This window comes from Anopheles stephensi, unplaced genomic scaffold (assembly GCF_013141755.1).
Source record: "Anopheles stephensi strain Indian unplaced genomic scaffold, UCI_ANSTEP_V1.0 ucontig281, whole genome shotgun sequence".
In the NCBI taxonomy this organism is placed as follows: domain Eukaryota; kingdom Metazoa; phylum Arthropoda; class Insecta; order Diptera; family Culicidae; genus Anopheles; species Anopheles stephensi.
The window spans coordinates 140,746-159,145 of NW_023405215.1; the positions used below are offsets into that span (position 1 = coordinate 140,746).

Here is an 18,400-nt window from a genome sequence, read left to right on the forward strand (position 1 = left end):
GTGCCGCTGGTGGCCGAGTAAATATGCAGTAACAAAGCGTAAAGCTTAATGAAGCAAATTAACGATCGAATGACTTGTCTGGTGACCGCGGAACGGATTGATGGTAACGGGTCAGGCTGTTTGGTGCTTGATTTAACGTTTCAGGATGATTTTGTTACTTCCTTTTCTTGCGCTGAAGAGAAGCATCGGGTTTTGTGTCCTATTTTTTGGCGTATATTAATGGAATACTAAACATGAACAGCCGTCACCCATTCGTCACAAATTTGGTTAATCATGAGTATGGTTTAATGTGTATTTACTGCACGATTGCGCCGGACATCAACTCCATTCATGAGTGTTGGTTTGTTTATTCGCTTTTGCGACTCTTCCGCGATTCTTCCAGAGCTCAATGTAAGGGCGGCATCGTTAATGCAAACCCTCTACAAACAAATGGCAGCGAGAACTCCATTCCCAGCACAGCTGTTTCACTTACACTTTCTTTCGCAGCCACTCACTGTAACCGCTCACCTTCCAATTGTATTGTGGGTCCCCCGTAAAAAAGGGGTCCCTTCTACCCCAAAACCTGACTGGACGCGAGCGATAAAAATAGCAAAAGCACACCGCGTGCAGCCGTCACTCATTCGGGCTGAGTGGCGACACGTGCTCGCCGTTCGGAAGCGTTACGAAGCGTTACCGTTGGTGCGTTGGTAACTCACGCGAAGGATATCGCTTCGGGTGAAGCTTTAAAGCATCCGAGCAGGGATGCCTCGCATCCGGATGGTACACGCCGCACGGTTCAGTATCTCGGTGAATCTCGGCACGCTAGGACGTGATCGCGACCGGCAGTGTTCTTTTCCGGTAAAGAGGGTGAAAAAATACAATCAATTCCGTTACTGCAAGCATTTGCTCGCACACTGTTTAAAGCTCACGGGGGGTTTCGGGGTCGGAAAATATTTATTTCGTAGCTGTGAAGCGGATGTAAAAGAGGATTTTTGAGGAAAATTGTGCTTTTTCTGTAACGGCGCCACTATTTGCTATCTCGATGATCGGAATATGTAACAAACACTCGGTTCGACCGACCCGCATACGGCTTGCCGACAAGTGAGCAGGAAGCGATGGTGAAAATCTATCATTACTAAGTGAGTGAGAGTGGTGTTGATTTAGCGTGATCCCTGTGACAGTTTGCTCCCCGGTGGTGAAGAGCGGGACTGCCTATTTACCCAAGGACGAGCAAATCAATCGATTTATCCTCACCAATCCTCGGGAAAGGAAGCAGGCAGAAAAAAATAGAAAAGAAAAAAAACCTCCGGCAAAAAGGGCTGCATGATTATTGAGACGACCGGCATAGAAAGTGTTGAATGTGCACAATGTCCCCATCGTGGGTAACGAAGGGACAAATGAAGTTCACATTCAAACGCATCCAAGTGTATAAGTGTGTATGTGTGTGTGTGTGTGGCGGTGGTGGGTACAATATCCTCTCGATTTGTTGAATATCCTGGTAGCGGAAAAAAGCTGAGCGGCAAAGCAAAAAGTTCCGCGCGTGTGTTTGGACGTCACCAAAGCGTTGGGCGTGCTCTATTGTTTGTGTGAACGAGCGCGAGAGTGTATGTGTGAATGTAACAAGTGTTTGTGTGTGTGTGTATATATATGCGCTCGGTAGTACTGGTGACGACTTACGACCTTTTACGATCGGATGGTTTGTGAAGATTAGATTTTTCTTCCCCATTTTTTCCACAGCGCGCCCCATTGAAAATCGTTTTCCATTGTGTACCAAGTCTTATTACATCGCCGGGGCATGGTGGTAGGAGGTAGGGTAGGGGGAACCTGGAAGGGGGAGGAAACGGGAAACGAAATGTTTGCACGTCCCTACCATAACCACGCTGCACCGTGCCGGATAGAGTAGAATTTGATTTTATTTCAGTGTTTCTCAGTGCGCCGCGCTAGGAAGCTCCTCGGTGGAGACGCCCAGTGCGCGATGCATTGCAAATTGAATCATCTATCAGCCCATCAGTCCGTGTGGGGTGTTTTGGGTGGTTTTTCGTTGCTGTTGTTGTTTGACGTTCGCTTTCAGTTTTATTATGGCAGCAGCGTAGCGAACAGTCTTAAAGCTCGCGTCCGGTGTAAACGGGACGGCAGGCACGGAGCAAAGGAAATATAATTTAATTCTGATCCCTTATGAGTGATGGGATAAGGCGATGAAATATAGTTTCGGGCCGGTTTTGCTCGGCGTCTATTTGCGTCAGTAGCGTTTCCCTACGAACAGCTGGTTTGTGTAGATAAGTGAATGTAGCATTGGTCGGATTTGTAAAGTTAGGATAATGCCGTAGAAGGGAACATAGAGTGAGTGGAAGTGGAAGAGTGTTTCGAAAGGAAGTTCTGGTGCCGTGACCAGGATCCATCACTTAAAAAGGCTGCAAGTGTATTTAAATTAAACAAAATCTTGGCTTCTCTTGCAGTGACCCTTTCACCAGTAAAGTGCAAACTTAAGTATAACAAGTACAAAGTGAAACCTTTTCAAATAACAACCTAAAAAAGTCCCTCAAAACAATAGACCTCCAACACCGATCCAACGTACATTATTTCCCCCTTCCTCGTCTTGAATGTGGTAAACGAGTGCTGTACGAAGTAATAAAATCATCTAACAACGAAGCGCAACATACCGCACGGCTCGTGCAATGGTGGTTTGCTGATGGTTAATCAAACAAGTGACATGCAAAAGCTGTTAACGTCGCCGTAACGCTGCTACCGCCAGCTGCCAGTGTTTATCGACCCCTGTCGCTTCATCCGGATGCGTAATGTAAGTGAAGTTAAACGAACCAAGGGTATCCGAATCATCTCGTCGGGTTTTTTGTTTTGTTTCATGGAGTTTTCCACTGTCTTGCGTTTTTAAATTTTACTTCCATCTTATTCAATTCACCGTCGTCCCCGTCACATAGCGACTGAGCCACGAATGTTTGTGTTGCGTCTTTATGTGCTTTTGCTGCTTGAAAATGGATCCTCTCCGTGCGTTCCTCGCGTGCACAATCATAAGCTCTCATTTTCAGTACCTTCAGCAGCTTCGTTCGGTTGAGGTGGTCTGTCGAGTGCTGGACGATTTTGCTTTTCCTCTTTTTTTTTGGTTTCTTCCAGCCCAGGAGAGATCGTTAAATATTTACTGGCAAACCTGGCAAACCTTCGTGCTGGTTCCTGGGCGCCCACACACACATACACCGACACTATGGGCCGGAGGATTTGGACAAAACGCACCTGAGAGCAATAAATAGAAGATAGCAGAAATGGTTGGCCGGTCTGGGCATTACGTACATTACGGTCCGCCTGCAAGTGGCCATAAATTTGTGCTACGGATTATGCCCGTGCTGCACACATACACACTTACAAAAACAGTCTCACAAATTGAAATAGAACGGAATATGCGGGCGAGTAGCAATAAAAAAACAAAACCCGAGCTCAAATGAATGCTCAATTTTCAAACCAAATCCGGCAGATTGCTGTTGGAAAAATCTATTGGGAATGCTTGCCGGGTGGCCTTACATTGTAACACTATGTTGCTGTTATTTTATATCTGAGCTAGGTGATTCAGCTCGTTGAGGAGCTTTTAGAATGTGTGTGTTTGTGTCCGTGTTTTTTGTGAGTGTCGAATATCCTTCCCAGCGCATATGGTATTGCTAAATGAATAATAATCTCCACACCTACATCTGCCTTGTTTTTTTTTTTATTTTGCACAAAACACCTTCGGCACCCAGGTGTTACTAGTCCGGGTTTTAGTGGATTTGCGCAAACAAATCGTAATTAAACGATACACTTGATTTATATTATCTCACGTATTTTACGGACCCGCCGAGCAGCGAGTCAGGCTTTTATGATGCGGAGGTTTCTGCTTTGTTTTGCTGCATAAAATGATCATTTAATGTTTTTATTTTCTGTGTGAGTGTGATCCATTCGGTGATTCCTATCGCTATCAGTGGTCCACTGTTTGCTCATTAAAGCAAGCCAGCGTGTGCCATAAACGGGGCGCAGTATATTGTGTTGACACTAAACACCATCCAAACACCTGTGTCTTGCGCGCGTGGAATGGATGGAAAAAAAACATAATCGAGCACGGTGAGACGATGGTGACAGTTTATGATTATTTGTTCACCGATAAGCTAGTTAAGTGGTGTGATAAATGTATCGATTCGAGTGATAGGCAGCGTGGTTGGGAGAAGGGAGTCGAGAAACTTTATTACCTACAATAAATCGAACACACAGGGGGGAATACGTTTTTATCGGCTTTCGTCATCCCTTTTCGAAGCTATAAATAGGCAGCATTTGCATCTAAAAGTTTAACTAGGTGATACGTTTGAAAATTTAATTTAAACCATAAATCAGCAACGACCTATTTGAAAATGTAAAATGAAAAGTCAGCAAGTGTATCAATGCTGCATCCAAAATGTATTCAGGTGAGCTAGTATGATTGATGAATAATACAATTACTCACCTTCACACAATGCACTATTATTCATTACACTTCCGGCTACAATGAAGTGGCTGGCCGAATGAATAGAGAGTGCAAGATCGGCAACAGCTATCATCCCCTTTGGGGTTGCATAGTGGGAAGTCTGTTGCGAAAGTTGCAACCGCCTGTCGTAACTTTAGTCGCCCGAAGTAGCATTACCTTTTTGGCAGCGTTTCGGTGGCTGTTGCATTGTTTTTCCCCATTGTTTGGTGTAGTTGAGCGGCAGCTTACATTTCATTTCCTGCGTTTTTGTGCCGTGCCTTGTAAGTTCCGTGGAAAACCGCAGCCGCAAAAGTTTGTTCACATCCCCCTGGAGGGGCGCTTTGCTGAACTCTTTCCGCCGTACCTTACCAAAGAACCCGGTAAGGAGTTGAAGAATATTTCGTATTTTGTAAATGCGTGCCATCCGCAACAGAAACCGATGCACCCGTCGAAACAGAAGCTGATAAAGTTTCGGGTTTCGCACAGAAAGTCGTTTCGTTTCCCGAGATGCACTTACGGTGCTTTGCAGAGAGGGATTTGGATTTCACTACCGGGGTTTTTTCTCTGTCTTTGCTAATCTTGTGAGGGATGAGTGAAAAGTGTTCTGCTGTCGGTTCCATTTGTGGAGAGATTTTGCAATTGTGATAAGGATTTGCCCGATGCTCGTACTCTGGAAATAGAAATCCAAAATCGAACCTAACCACTCGATAGACTCATAATTGAAGTGTGCCCGAAGCATTAAGTAGCTTGCCCATCGAAACACCGAAATCCCGTAGCAATCAGTAGCTGCACTACGTAGTGAAAACAATGCGCAGTGATTCCTCAGAGTCTTAGGGATAAACTGATTTGCCTTTCACCGAACCGAGATATGGATGGTGCCATATTAAGAACAGAGGGCTAAGCTCAGTGGGATGGTATCGAATTTGGTTCGGAATTGTGTGTGTTTTCGAAACGTAAATCTAATCCTTGAAGGGGCATGCAGGCGCCACTCGAGAAACGTCTATCTATTTCTCTGGAAGTGAGTGAGTTGAGTGATTTGGGAGATTATTTCCAAACGTACATCCGTTTTCTTGCCTTTCGCTGTGCAAAGTGTGCCCTCGGAGCTTGAACCCATCTATCAGGACCCATCCCGGAGGAACACAGTGCTGATGCAGTTTGCATTATGTGCTGGGTGGAGATAACCTTGTAAATTTACATGTTTCACACTCTGTTCTTTAGATTTGACACGTTGCAGATCTGCTGTGTACGAGAAGTTTCAGTAGGGTAATTCGTTTAAGTTCATGGAAGATGGCTGGCTCTTGTGCTTCTTGGTAAGCTGTAGCATGAAGGGCTTTAGGATTCAGTCAAAGGATTGATGCAAAACATTAAATTATAGAAACATAACAAATTAAGAAATGTTTTTGCTGTGCGTGAATTGTCCAAGAAGCAGGATAACATTTCAATTTACTAAATCAAACCTGATTTTGATTTGTATTAAAAAAAAAATTAAAAAACTCAAACCGCAAATATGCTCATACAAAAAAAAAACCTTACGAATCTTAAAATATAATACTTTATTGGAGAACTCGAGCAATAAATCACATAATATTTTCAAAATTACACACTAAAAATCTTTTTTGACCACAGTTTGGCATTTTATCCCACTGTAGCATTACTCATACTTTAAGTAATGGATAATCGATTAAACTCCATTACTTTAATTATTTACAATTGAATTGGATTCCATCAGTGGTACGCCGGAATGTTGTAAGGATTTAAAAAATGACAACATCGCAATGGTTTAATAAATGAAAAAACAGTCGAAAAGCAATTAAATTTGTTATCAACGTACCACCGTCATTGAACGAACGATTGATTAATGAAAATAGCGATATCTGCAAAATCACAATTAAATATTTGTTCTTTTCTACTAACTTCCTGCCAGAAAGTGCATTGCATGTTTGTTTTAATTGCAAATCGAATGTAACACCATTTAAATGGAGCTTCGAAAAATTTTCACAGCACACACAATTTTCCCCAGCATAATGCATTTGCATTCGATTCCTCTTACACTCATATTCCATTAGTGAAAGCGCCGGCTGATTTTACAACCCCACACAGTACGTACAAGCGCATTAACAGCTCAGCATATTCATAAGCCGCATTAATAAACATGACTAATTTAGTGATGTGAATGATTTGCTACCAACCGTTCCACCACCGTTGAAAGCCTGCGTGTAAGTCGACAAGCGTAAGCCTACCGGGGGCCTATCGGGTATCGTTGGTATTGGCTGGAAGATTTACCCCCGGGGAATCCCCTGCCACCAGCGGGATAGGATATAAAACAAAACAAAAAAAAACAATCTCTCTCACACACACACACACACGCAGAAGGCTCGGGACATGATTCGTGGGACATGGGATCCCGGTGGAAGAAGGAATGGCGGGCGAAAGTAGCTACCGCCGGCGTTCAATCAAACGAACCGCGACCGTTCCGGTAAAGTGCCACGAACAACATAGTCGAAAGTCACGCAATATTCAAATTTGCGCTCATGCTGAAAGTTTTTGGCAAACATGGCTTACAAAGCACCGGGTGGGGAAGCGAGCGTTTCGGGGGGAGCTAGGAGGGAACGCGGAAAAGCATTGAGCAGCAACCGCTTAAAGCCAGGTGCCTGACGTGTGCTTCTTTTTTTTCTGTAATGGAAAGTGCCAAATGCATTAGGATTGAGATTGCTTTTACTTTGGTTTGTGCTGCAGCTTAAGAAGTAATCGCATTAAATGAATCTTTCAAAACAAATGGGTTACGAGTAGAATGAGAAATATGAAGGGAGGCCATTTAAGGAAAATGGATTTAATCGTACATGTTAAAATTGGGTCAACATAATAGCAATGTGTGATTTTGATGGTAAAAATGCAAATTAAAATGATAAAATATGTTAAGTTTTATTTTTTTAGACTGGCTGGGTGGCAGCGTTGATGATTTTACCCGTGGAAGGACCGCTATCGGATCTCATCTAAATTGAACCCTAGGTCTCAGTACTGATTATCCAAGTTACTGATTAATTAAGTCAAAATAACACACCTATATCTTGTTTCTGGAAGTTAACTAGTTCCTTCGCTCTATTCAGATGTTTACCATCTGTTCCTTGGCTTGAGCTGCCTGAGGATCCATCGAATTGTGAGACGGTCTGGACGAGAGATACCAGGTCATGCCGTGTGAAGATCGGTAGCAATCGGCACTATATCCCCCATCGGCCTACCTACAGTGACAGCGCTTCTAATGTTTACCAATACTATCTCAATGAGAAGCTTATGACCTCAAGAGATCTTGACCTGCCATTTATGGCTATCTTGACTCCATAGCTAAATAGTTTACCCTGTGTACGGCTGCATGCTCCTCTTTCGAGATTTGAAACCTGTCACTTCGTTCTACCTAGACACGATGCTACCACTTAAAGCATTACCTTCCACTTCAAACATCCACAACATCAAGTTTTACACAAATGGCCACAAATTCGAAATAAATTCAATAGCTCGGAGTGATCGCTTAGCCAGCGGCGAAATTCACTATCGTTTTCCAAAGAATTTACCTCATCACAAGACGCTTCTTACCAACTCAACACAACATCTTATTATTTACCGGAAAGACTCGGTACGGATCGCCACCTAAACCCCTTAGTAACCGAAAGTTATTCAAAGGCAGTAATATTCGCTGAAGAGTGCGCTCTGCAGCGCGTGCAGCAGCACGGTTTGAGCACAGTTTCCGCAAAACTTTTATCAACTGTCCTGTAAGCCATTTACAACTATTCCCAGGAAGCAGCTAGCGAGATTTTTTCCTCGAGTGCCGAGGATTACCGTTGGACGACGAATCAAAATGGTTGCTCGGTACCGGTCGCTATGACTTACTTTTACGATCAGTTATCTATCCAAGTCACAGTACAGCGGTGCACTTCGGCATTACAATTTCAAAAGCATTGCACTACAACAAATTCTTCCCCCCCCGCCCCTTCCCTACATTCCAACTGTAGTTTGCTCTTTTGTGGTCGTAAAAATCTCTGACCCCATTTTAATCCCTACCGCGCAAACCTTCCCTTCCAACCGAATTAGTATGCCGCCATTGCATGTTATTTTGCACCGGGCAGTAACCGCTTATGTCACTAAACTCACCTCGCCGCACATAAAAGCACTGTGCCCGAGCCGGGAACCACGGGCATGATAATACATTTTTCATTAAAACCGACAATGTACGGACTGTTGACCCAGCTGAAATCCCATACCTATCCCGCTTAACTCCTTCCACGCTCCGTTTTTTTTCCCCATCCCACGCCACGCGCCCAAGCTGGACCAACTTTAATGACTTTCATTTCACCGTGCGCGACTGAAGATTACGATGATGACATCGTACGAGCTTTTCATTTCGTAGTGAAGGCGAAACTTGAGCGAAAAACCATACGTTCTATCCTGTCCGCCATTAAAAAGGTAAATGATTTTGTGTGGCCCGCGCTATGTGTGGAGTGTGGTCGGGTATTCTGCAGTGTCCTTCTCTTACTGGCGAACATTCATCTACGTTACTTTCGTCGGCGGGTGAGCGAACGTTTGCCACGGCTTTACGATACACCTGAGACCCCGACCCTTCTTCGATACCATTCCCAGCTTCAGCGCCTAGCCGCCGTTCAGTGGCATTAGTGGGTACTCATCTTTCGTCCTACTTTACGGTGCTTTATCACAACTTTTAAGTGGCCAGTTATGACGAGCGGTCGTAACTTTAATTTAGTTTAACGATTTCATAATTTTGTCGTGGTCGTAAGTATGTCCAGCCAGCCTTACCCAACTCTCTCGCTCTCTGTCCTGAGGAGAGCACACAATCCGTAAAGCATTTGCTGAACGGTGGAAGAAGCTGTTGACAGCTTCCGTGCCGTTCCGTTCGGCCACAGGCACGAACCGAGCTTATCCGCTCACGGCTCAAGTATGCAATTTATTAGTTTGCTGTGCACGCGACCGTATCCTGATGATCCGTGATTTCTGTGATCTCTTCAATGGTCTTCCCTCACCGTCGAACGGGTATGTCTCGCTGGCACTATCTGGGACGGGAAGTCAAGTGGAGCGCGTTACTATGTGGGGCCACTCGAATCATATCGGAGCAATGTCCTTCGACGTACATTCGCTTTGGATTATCTTGGCACGGGGGAAAGCATCTCGCAGATTCACCAGCATTGACAGGGCCGCCAAAGAAAGGAAACTCTGTCACAACTTCTTAAGCATCATCGCCCTGCCCGGTCTCGTACACGTGCGTGTGGACGTGCAATTCGTGACAAAGTTTAGCGCCTGGATTCAGTCACACAAACAAACACACACACGCAAGACTGTCGGGGTTAACCACAAGTTTCTACTGGGCTGGATGCGAGTATCTTCTTCCATCTTTTCTTCATTTACCCATCCATCTTCAATGACAAAGTTGGCCTACCGATCTCGGGCAGATCTGCTCTTATCGGGAGCTTCCATTAGAATAGGCGTCACTTTCCTCGCAACACAAACACTCACACACGCGCACGCTTCACCCACACCTCATGGGATGTTAGTTTTGGACCTTCTTTTTTTGATTCGTTTACGGAGCACTGAGCTTTCGGTTGGAAGTTTCTCGGTGACCGTGATACGAAACGTTGAAGTGTCGAAAGGATAACCGGTGCGCAACATATTTCGCTCGTTGAGGCTTGTGGAGGTAGGAAGGCAGAAAACCGCTTGCCATGTGAGTCACGTTGCTGTCTTGGCTGTTGGAAAGGCTGCCACAGCACGCGCCTGTCGGAACGAGTTAGGCCATGTAAGGCCAAAACTTTCCTCATTGTCTGGCATCGCCGTCACGCTCATGTTTGGTGTGCCTACGGTTTGGGGAAGGTCACCATCCTTCCCGCCTTTCCCAACTCTCTCCCCCCCCACCCCATTTGCTTGACATTCGTGTCGACGCGCTACGCCTGATCACTTTTGGGATGCCGTAATCTGTTTGAATTTTAATGAAATGAGTAGTACTGTTGCGTGTGTGTGTGTGTGATGCTGTGGCTTACCTAGAGGTGTGAACGGTAGTGGTGGTGGTGGTGATCGGCCACTATCCCTGTGGATGTTTTGGTGTAAATCGGATAAATTATGAACCGTACGCCTCAAAGCCGTTCTCCTGGCAACGCGTGCCTCGCCGAATGCTTATATTGGATTAAAAACCACACCGGAGAAATTGATTCACACATGCCACGCTCGTTCTCTTCCTTAATCGCACACGCTAGCACCGCACACGTACGCAACACATCCACAAAAAGTGCCGCCTGACGATGGTGTATCTTTTTTGTATGGCTACATGTTTGCTTCAGTAAGGGTGGCATGAGCTTTTATTCCATGAATAGGACCAAAGGGTTTGCTAGTGATACAACGCAAATAAAACAAATGTTTATTATGGTGGATATTTTGGAGGATGCATTTCATTGCATTGATTTTATTTGTTTGTTGTTTTGTTAGACAAATCACCGTCATAATGGGTTTAAACTGATTCATAATTTCTGCTACTATATTTTCAACTAGTTATCGATGGACAGAGTTAGTATACCACAAGTAGAGATTATCATAAAATAAAATTTGAAAAGAAAAGTGAAATGAATTTTCCCAAATTGAACCTTGCAACATACAACTGAAAAGCTAATGTTTATCAAGAAGAAAGTAAAAATTGGTATGAGCGCTAAAAAACATAAAGCAGTAAAACAATGTGAGAAGGACATATTTTTATCGCAAATAAGGGTAGGATTATTGTCAGTATTCAGTAATTCGGAATAATCTTGTAAAAACATTTCATACTTGAGGCAAAGCCAAAGTTCGGTTACATAAAAAAGGCCATAGTAACCGAGATAGCTACGGATTCGGACCCTCATTAGGCGATTTTTGTTAAAAGACCGTCGTGTCTTTTCCTCTTTATGATAGAATATTATTACGCCGCCTTAGACACACCTTAGCACACACACACACGCGTGGTAAGGTGCCCTTGCATGGTTCTGGGAAGGACGTGTCTGTCTAACCGATGTGTTCACTGTATCCACATTATTGTAAATCATTGTTTTAAGCTGTACGGGTCGGCAGTTCTTGTAAAATAAAGAGCAGTTTAGGTGAAGGTAGAATGGAAAGGTCAAGTAATGAAATTGTTTAAAAAACGATTCAAGAGCTCTAAGGCATAGACAACACATGCTTTTAATATCTAGATAAATAAATAAATAAGGAGAGAAAATGGAAGACTAGTCATACAGACTGGATGGAGAAGTACAAGAATAAACAAATTAGGCAAAATATAGATTAGCCGGAAATTTTTATTTTTATATGACTTAAAGAGGTCCTTAGACCAAGCATAGAAAGAGAGAAAGAAAGAGAGAGAGAGAGAGAGGGAGAAAGGGAAAAGGAGAGAAGGAAGCGTTTGAAGTTTCTGCGATGAACATAGCAAACATCAAATGAAAATACAACAGTACTTCAAAGAAATTCTCTGTGCTAGAAGTTAGAACCATTTGCTATCTTTAGCCAATTAAATCTTGGAACGTCTTGTTTACCCATAAATAGTTGGCTGCAAGTTGTGCGATTCATCGACAACATTTCCACTTGATTCATCCACACGTGAATCGAGTTTTTCACAGCAAAACAAGACGAACGTTACGTGGGAGATGTTTTTGAATATCGCAAGTCAGCTGCAGTTACGTACTTAATTAGAAATCTCAAAATAACTAGCACGCTTTTAGTCGATAAATTCGTTCTAAATTACCGTGCTCCATTTTCTCGGTAATATTTTACACACAATATGCATACTGTTGAACTCTGCTCCACAATGCATCCATTTCAAAGTAAGCTTCTGTCGGTCGAATAACTGCAAACTCCAAACTGAGATCGGATGAGTAAGAATGTTTCCGGGGCATAAACTATCGAACTTATACACTCGCAACGAGATAGCGCGTGCAGCCAGCTCCCGAATGGCGTGGAAAACGCTCTTCAACCAAGCAATTTGGCTTTCGGATTCGAAAGACTTCTACTTCTGCTACATCTTATAAACAATGGAAGTTTATGTTACCTTTCTATCCGGTGTGGGAAGGGGGGGTATCCGATGCAAGCACGCCTGCGAGATGCAACCCCGGTGGCAGCTTGTCGGTTGTTCCGGAATCAAAAACCCGAAAGCAAGCAACAGTTCCCAAAATCAAAAGCAGTGCCGCATCGCAACCAGATCAGTTCCAGCCACCGGTTCCGGACCGAGGGTAGGATGGCAATAAACTCAGTTAAGCATTTTGTTTCCGGCAAAAACCGGAGGTACTCAGTGGAATTACCTACATAAGTAATGAGATCCATTTTGTTGCGGACAGTTATAAACGGGGCACAAATAATAGGGGCCCTAGCTGCCAAGATGCACGGGAAAGATGAATCTTTGACTGGTAAGACGATCGTGCTTGGCGGTCTGGTGGGTTGATCTTAGAGTTAATAGGGTGGAGAATGGTGGGTTTTTTAAACTCCTCCCCGGGGTAATGCGCTTAGAATGGGATTTCTTTCACTTTGGGTGAGCCATCGTTCAAACCGTATCCGTGCGGGAAACGGTCGGTAGAGAATGCAGGTTAAAGACAGCTTTGAAGCACTCTGTCAAATTTTGTGAGTAGGGTCGTCTCAGACAAAATCGTCCTGTTACCGTTGTTCGACAGTTTGAATATGAAAATGAGCTTTGGATGAGCTGGTGTGGAGGTTGGGCTCTATTCAGGAGGTAGCAAGGAACAGCTTTAAAGGTGTTCTTGTGTTGTAGAAAAAAGTGGAATGAAAAATTAATTTCGTGATTAAATTCTAGGGATTCAAGCAAGAGCTTTGCGTTCCACATTCTATTAAATCTAGGAAATAGAAGTGGGTTACAATTGAGCTTGAACGTTCACCTCAACTTAACAAGAAAGCGCTTACCTCCACAGCATTCGTACGCTTCTCCATCACAAGTACACCGATGTAATCTAGCAAAGGGACAAAAAGCTAGACATGGCTGTTTTGTTACCATATCCAACTAGTTTCTCTTGAACACATATGCCTACGTGGTAAACAGGACATGTCGTTATTTGCGTTTTCCTTACTAAGAAAAGGGAGATACAATATTTTTAACAAATTTTTCGTCAGCAGCACGAGCATCCACGCATCCGTCTTTGATCTCGCACACGTACCATGTACCGCTGTTATTGTTACCACTTGACGTAAACATCTTGCCTCTTGCCTCGGGCGAAGAAACATTGCTCAGTTCGGACAGAACTGAGGGTTGAATGCTTAGGGGTAAATAATTTGCCTTCTCTTTGCACCCCGAGAGCTTCTGGGGCCTATCTTACTTTCTGTCTACTCTCATCGGCTGGGTATGATAGCTCGAGATCGCATCAAACATCCAACATTGGTCGTTGCATGTCGGACGCATCAGGTAGATTAGATGCCATGCCCTGTAACGTGGCTTTCAGCAAGTGAGATCTTTGTGGTCGGTACAGACCTCGGGCAGGAAACATGGTTGTGCATACCTTTTGGATTGAATGCATTGAGGTGAATCGTAAAAGGCACACGTGTTTACATGTTTGAATGGTAAAATTTTTATACGCGTGGGGCCTCACTCATTTTGATGATATCTCAAGGAATTGTTTTGTTTATATTAAAAAAATCATTCATGACGAAGTAAAGCTTTATTCTGAGTTTAAATTCTAGTCGAAATAAAATATCAAAAAGCTTATTGATCAACGATATTATTATCAACAATAAATTCAGAAACATCGTAGCAAATACAACAGAACACAACATCTTCCTTTATCCCTGCATTTCAATTTATGCCCAGAGCAGCAGCAGCCATTGCATTGGAATATTCCCACAAGAAATCATGGACGCATTCCACCGTGCAAAGCTTCCCGGAAGTGATCTCGCGAATACGATAATAAAGTCAATTTGCTTGGCCATTTATTCCAGCATCCGTATGCTGCCTGCAGCAGAATAAAACAACACACACATAGACACACACATACACACTCCATACCAGCACGAGCATGTCAACAGTTCTGCTGTCTCTTTAGCTGCTGCTCGGTGCTGCTGTTTTGCTGTCATCTCATCTAGATTTAGCCCATTTCTTCTCGCTGGCGTTTCTGATGCTGGAGTGGGAACCCACGTGCCACAGTGAAGCGCGCGCTCTTCACATTTCGGTCGCCGTTCGTGTTTATGCAATGCGGTGCAGATGCATAAGATGCTAGTTTTTTTTTCTGATTCCATTTTAAGCTTGTTCCGTTCGTTCCGTGTGCATTCGTTTGCGCTTGCACATTCACATCAAATCAAAGTTCGAATATCAGGCGCGTGCACTCTGAGCGAACGTTTTCCGAACGCGGAGCCGTATTCTCAGCAGGCCATCGTTAGCAACCAGTTTTCCTGTTTCCTTTTCTCGCTCACTGCCGCTGTAAACTCGATGGAGACGCCCAGTAGCTCAACCACATCAGGTCCGGGGGATGGGATGTTGTGAGGTTCTTGTGTGTGGCACAACCACTACTGGCCTACTGTTCGGCATTGCTCTGTTCTGCCGATCCGGGATCCCGGTAGAGAGCGTATTGTTGTGCCGAATGGTCCGATGGGTTGGCGTCGCATACATCTCCATTTTGTGCCAGTGTTTCAATAGCTGATAAGCAACACAATGGAAACCGGGGACAGAGAGAGAGAGAGAGAGGGAGAGAGAGCGGTACACTTGCTACTTCTTCATGCTTTATTTGATTTGTCTGATGCAATGTAGCTAAAAATGGCACGCTTTTGTTCCCCATCATCTCGGCCGGCGTGTCATTACCGTTTAGTGTTGAATTTTACTTCAATGCACATCTTGCGATTGTGTACGTGCGATGTCGGATGTCGCCTTTTTTCCATTCGCTCTACGCTGAATACTAGTGTGTATGTGCGTGAGAGTGTAAGCATTCGTTTCAATTTTCACTGTCCCTAGCAACCGAATGTACCGACACTTGCTTTTCACAGTTGAGCTTGTTTTTTGCTGGTCACGAAACAAACGTTAAAATGCTATTCTGAATCTAGATTACTAAAAAATGAAAAAGAGACAAGAAAAACCACACACACACACACACACACTAACGTTTTTGAGCTTTTTATTTTCCACCATGTTGAGCACCGAAATGTGAACAAATATGTATCCTGTTTAATGTCTTCCTTTGCTCGGTGGTATTCGCTAACTTCAGGTTGCCACTTCAAAAAAACGGACGAAGGCTAGAAAAAATCACCCAAAAATCATTTTATCTTTTTCCTGTTTGATTTTTTGTGTTGCTGCTTTGCTTTCTTTTTTGGCTTACTGTGTCTCATTCTCTCTCTTTCTGTATCTCACTTGATGGCGACAGACTAGCGGACCAATCCGTACGTACGTTTGCGACCGTTGCTATAAAGCCCCCCGGAGGCTTTTGGGTGGTTCGGACGGATTTCGCAAATGTCTCATATGTCACCCGTAAACGTTTCCAGCTTTGAAACATTTGGTCGACACATTTGGACTCGCTATTTCGCTTTCTCTCTCTCTCCGTGGTGGCATTCCACAGGACAGTAAAAGCGCGGGCGATGAATTTCACCGGAAATCCGCGTACGTACAAAATGGGAGAATATTTGGAAATAAAATGAAGGAAATAAAATCGCAGATTTAACCCACTTGTTTCACGGCTTTTGCAACCCACATGCGATGTTCTGCCGGAGTTCACTCTATCTCACAGTGAATAGTGTGCTGGTAGTGGAGCTAACAGTAACATAAAACTCAACCCAAAAAATGTGGAGGACATTGAATTCTTGGTTGTTACCCAACGTTACAATTCCAATTCTAGCTCAATTTACACTAAAAATTCATTTGCCAGCTGGTGCACACCGTTTTGCGGATGGAAATGGGAAGGGTTTTGTGCACACATGCTGCAAGCAAACACACGCTGGCGACTTTCTTTTGTGGTGCATGTAATTGAATTTTCCTCTTAAAATCTCCCAGGTATGTCTGTTCGTGTTTTGATGCCCCATGGCATCTGTGATTATTGCCGATCCGATTCGTCTTAGCCAGGACGGTTGTTCTCCGAATGTGGCCCAGCAAAAGGCAATTAAAAGTTCAAACAAAGCATTTTGCTTGGCATTTGCGGAAAATCTGCCCTCTCTCGATTGTATCGTTCACTTGCGGGATGTAAATAGTGTATTACTAGCAGCATGTTTGTCCTAGGGCACAGTGCTTGCCGTTCATTGCTTCTAGAAATCCTGTTCACTGCGTAGGATTTGTGCACCACCATTTCTCGTACGATTGGGTACGATGTAAAACAAACTGGATTGCGATTTTTACTACATGGCACACGGCACTCTAGCTTCAGCTACAATGTGTGCTCTTTTCGCTAGAATTTATCCCTCATCCACTCACCGTTTTCTGCCACATGCAATCATGGGATAAATGATAATGAAATGCATACTGCATGCGGCACTGCAGTAAGGAAAACAATGTGATATTGCCCTCCCGAATGGCACCGTACGAAACGCACTTGGCAGCAGTATTTTGCGTCCTTTCCTTCCCGTTTCTTTGGCATCATTCTCGATAATCGGTAACATCTTGTCGGTTTTAAGAAGGGGAACAACTTTAGCTCTCCCCGACAAAAAAAGCTGCTAGGAAAAGATACCCATTTATGCTTCCAATTGTCAATAGACACGTGCAGGAAAACCATGGAAAGGAAACGTGGCTCGAAAACTGCCACACAATGGCATCACCAAAAACGATTGCATCTTGATTTAGTTTTGCTTCCTAGCGGACACATGCATCCTACAGCAACCTCGATTGCATATCGTACGAGAATTACTTTCCTTCGTTGTCGAGCAGTCGAGTCGAGAGTACCGGGCGTACGACGAGCAGCTGATGATGATCGCTTGTAAGCTTCCGAACGATTGAACGGCAGCAACGTGAAACGAGAATGATGTCACTTTTGTGCAGCGGCAAACGATACGTATTTTCCCTTTCATAACAAGCAGTAGATTGTCTGTCGGAATTCGATCATGAGTGAAACAATAAATGAAAAGCAGGGAAGGAGTAGCGTTGAAGCAGGTTGCACCGGAAGTCTGCCAGATATCAGCACTCAATGTGTTATGAATGGTAATATTTCACTCTTTTATTACCAGTGAACGGTACGGTAGTGCATGGGTGCAAAATTTGCCACTATTCATTTCGAATATCGATGCCGAAGCGTACCAGATAGGGCAGATGGTTTAGTTTGCTCTGCTTCAAAGGCCAACCATGGGTTGGCATGTTCTTGTTGGGGGAGTTTGATTAAATCGTATTGCTTTGCTGCTATAATTGATTCACTAGGTAACGTTATGGTTTGTATTTCATGATGAAAAACATGAAAATAATATACTACTCAGCATGCCAGTACATCTCGGAAATGGTTTATGAAAATATCGTACTACATCGGCCAGTCGGTCCAAACAATCCTGTCCTGGTTACGGAATGGCAATAAAAAAGTTGTCTTCCAGGTAATTTAAGCACCATTTATTAGAGGAACGGGCTTAAAGAGTCAACTTGATTGAATTTATTCGAATAAGTTTGGTTTGACTTTAGCATTTTTGAAGAAACAAATTGCTTCCATCGAACTAATTCAGCTGAATTATGATTTTAAATTAAAAGCACCCAAAAGTATGCAATTATTTGTTCAAATTTTTTATTTTTATGATTTTTTTTTGTAAAATTTCTATGAAATATACAAGTTTCAAAAGTTCAGCCTTTTTTTATTGAAATTTTAATCAAACACTTTTAGATGATATTTACCCTAAACGGTAACAATTGCTCTTCTGCACACAAATCCATTTGTTTGCCGGTTTAGCAAGCTCCGGTAAAGACTGTTCTGTGAAAATCTAAATAAATATGCAGTACATTTTCCGCGTTGATAGACAGCAGAGCAGCAAGAACAGCGTTCTGCG

The 18,400-nt window shown here is 43.5% G+C and overlaps 1 protein-coding gene across 1 annotated transcript in view; it reads left to right on the forward strand.

The window, feature by feature from the left end:
* Window positions 1–792: 792 nt before the first annotated feature.
* LOC118516350 (probable G-protein coupled receptor 158) overlaps window positions 793–18,400 on the forward strand; it is a gene marked incomplete at its 3' end in the record, with an annotated part of 95,466 nt that continues 77,858 nt past the window's right edge. Inside the window, exons 1-2 of the mRNA XM_036062168.1 lie at window positions 793–837; window positions 2,436–2,776. The remainder of the gene's footprint in view (window positions 838–2,435; window positions 2,777–18,400) is intronic.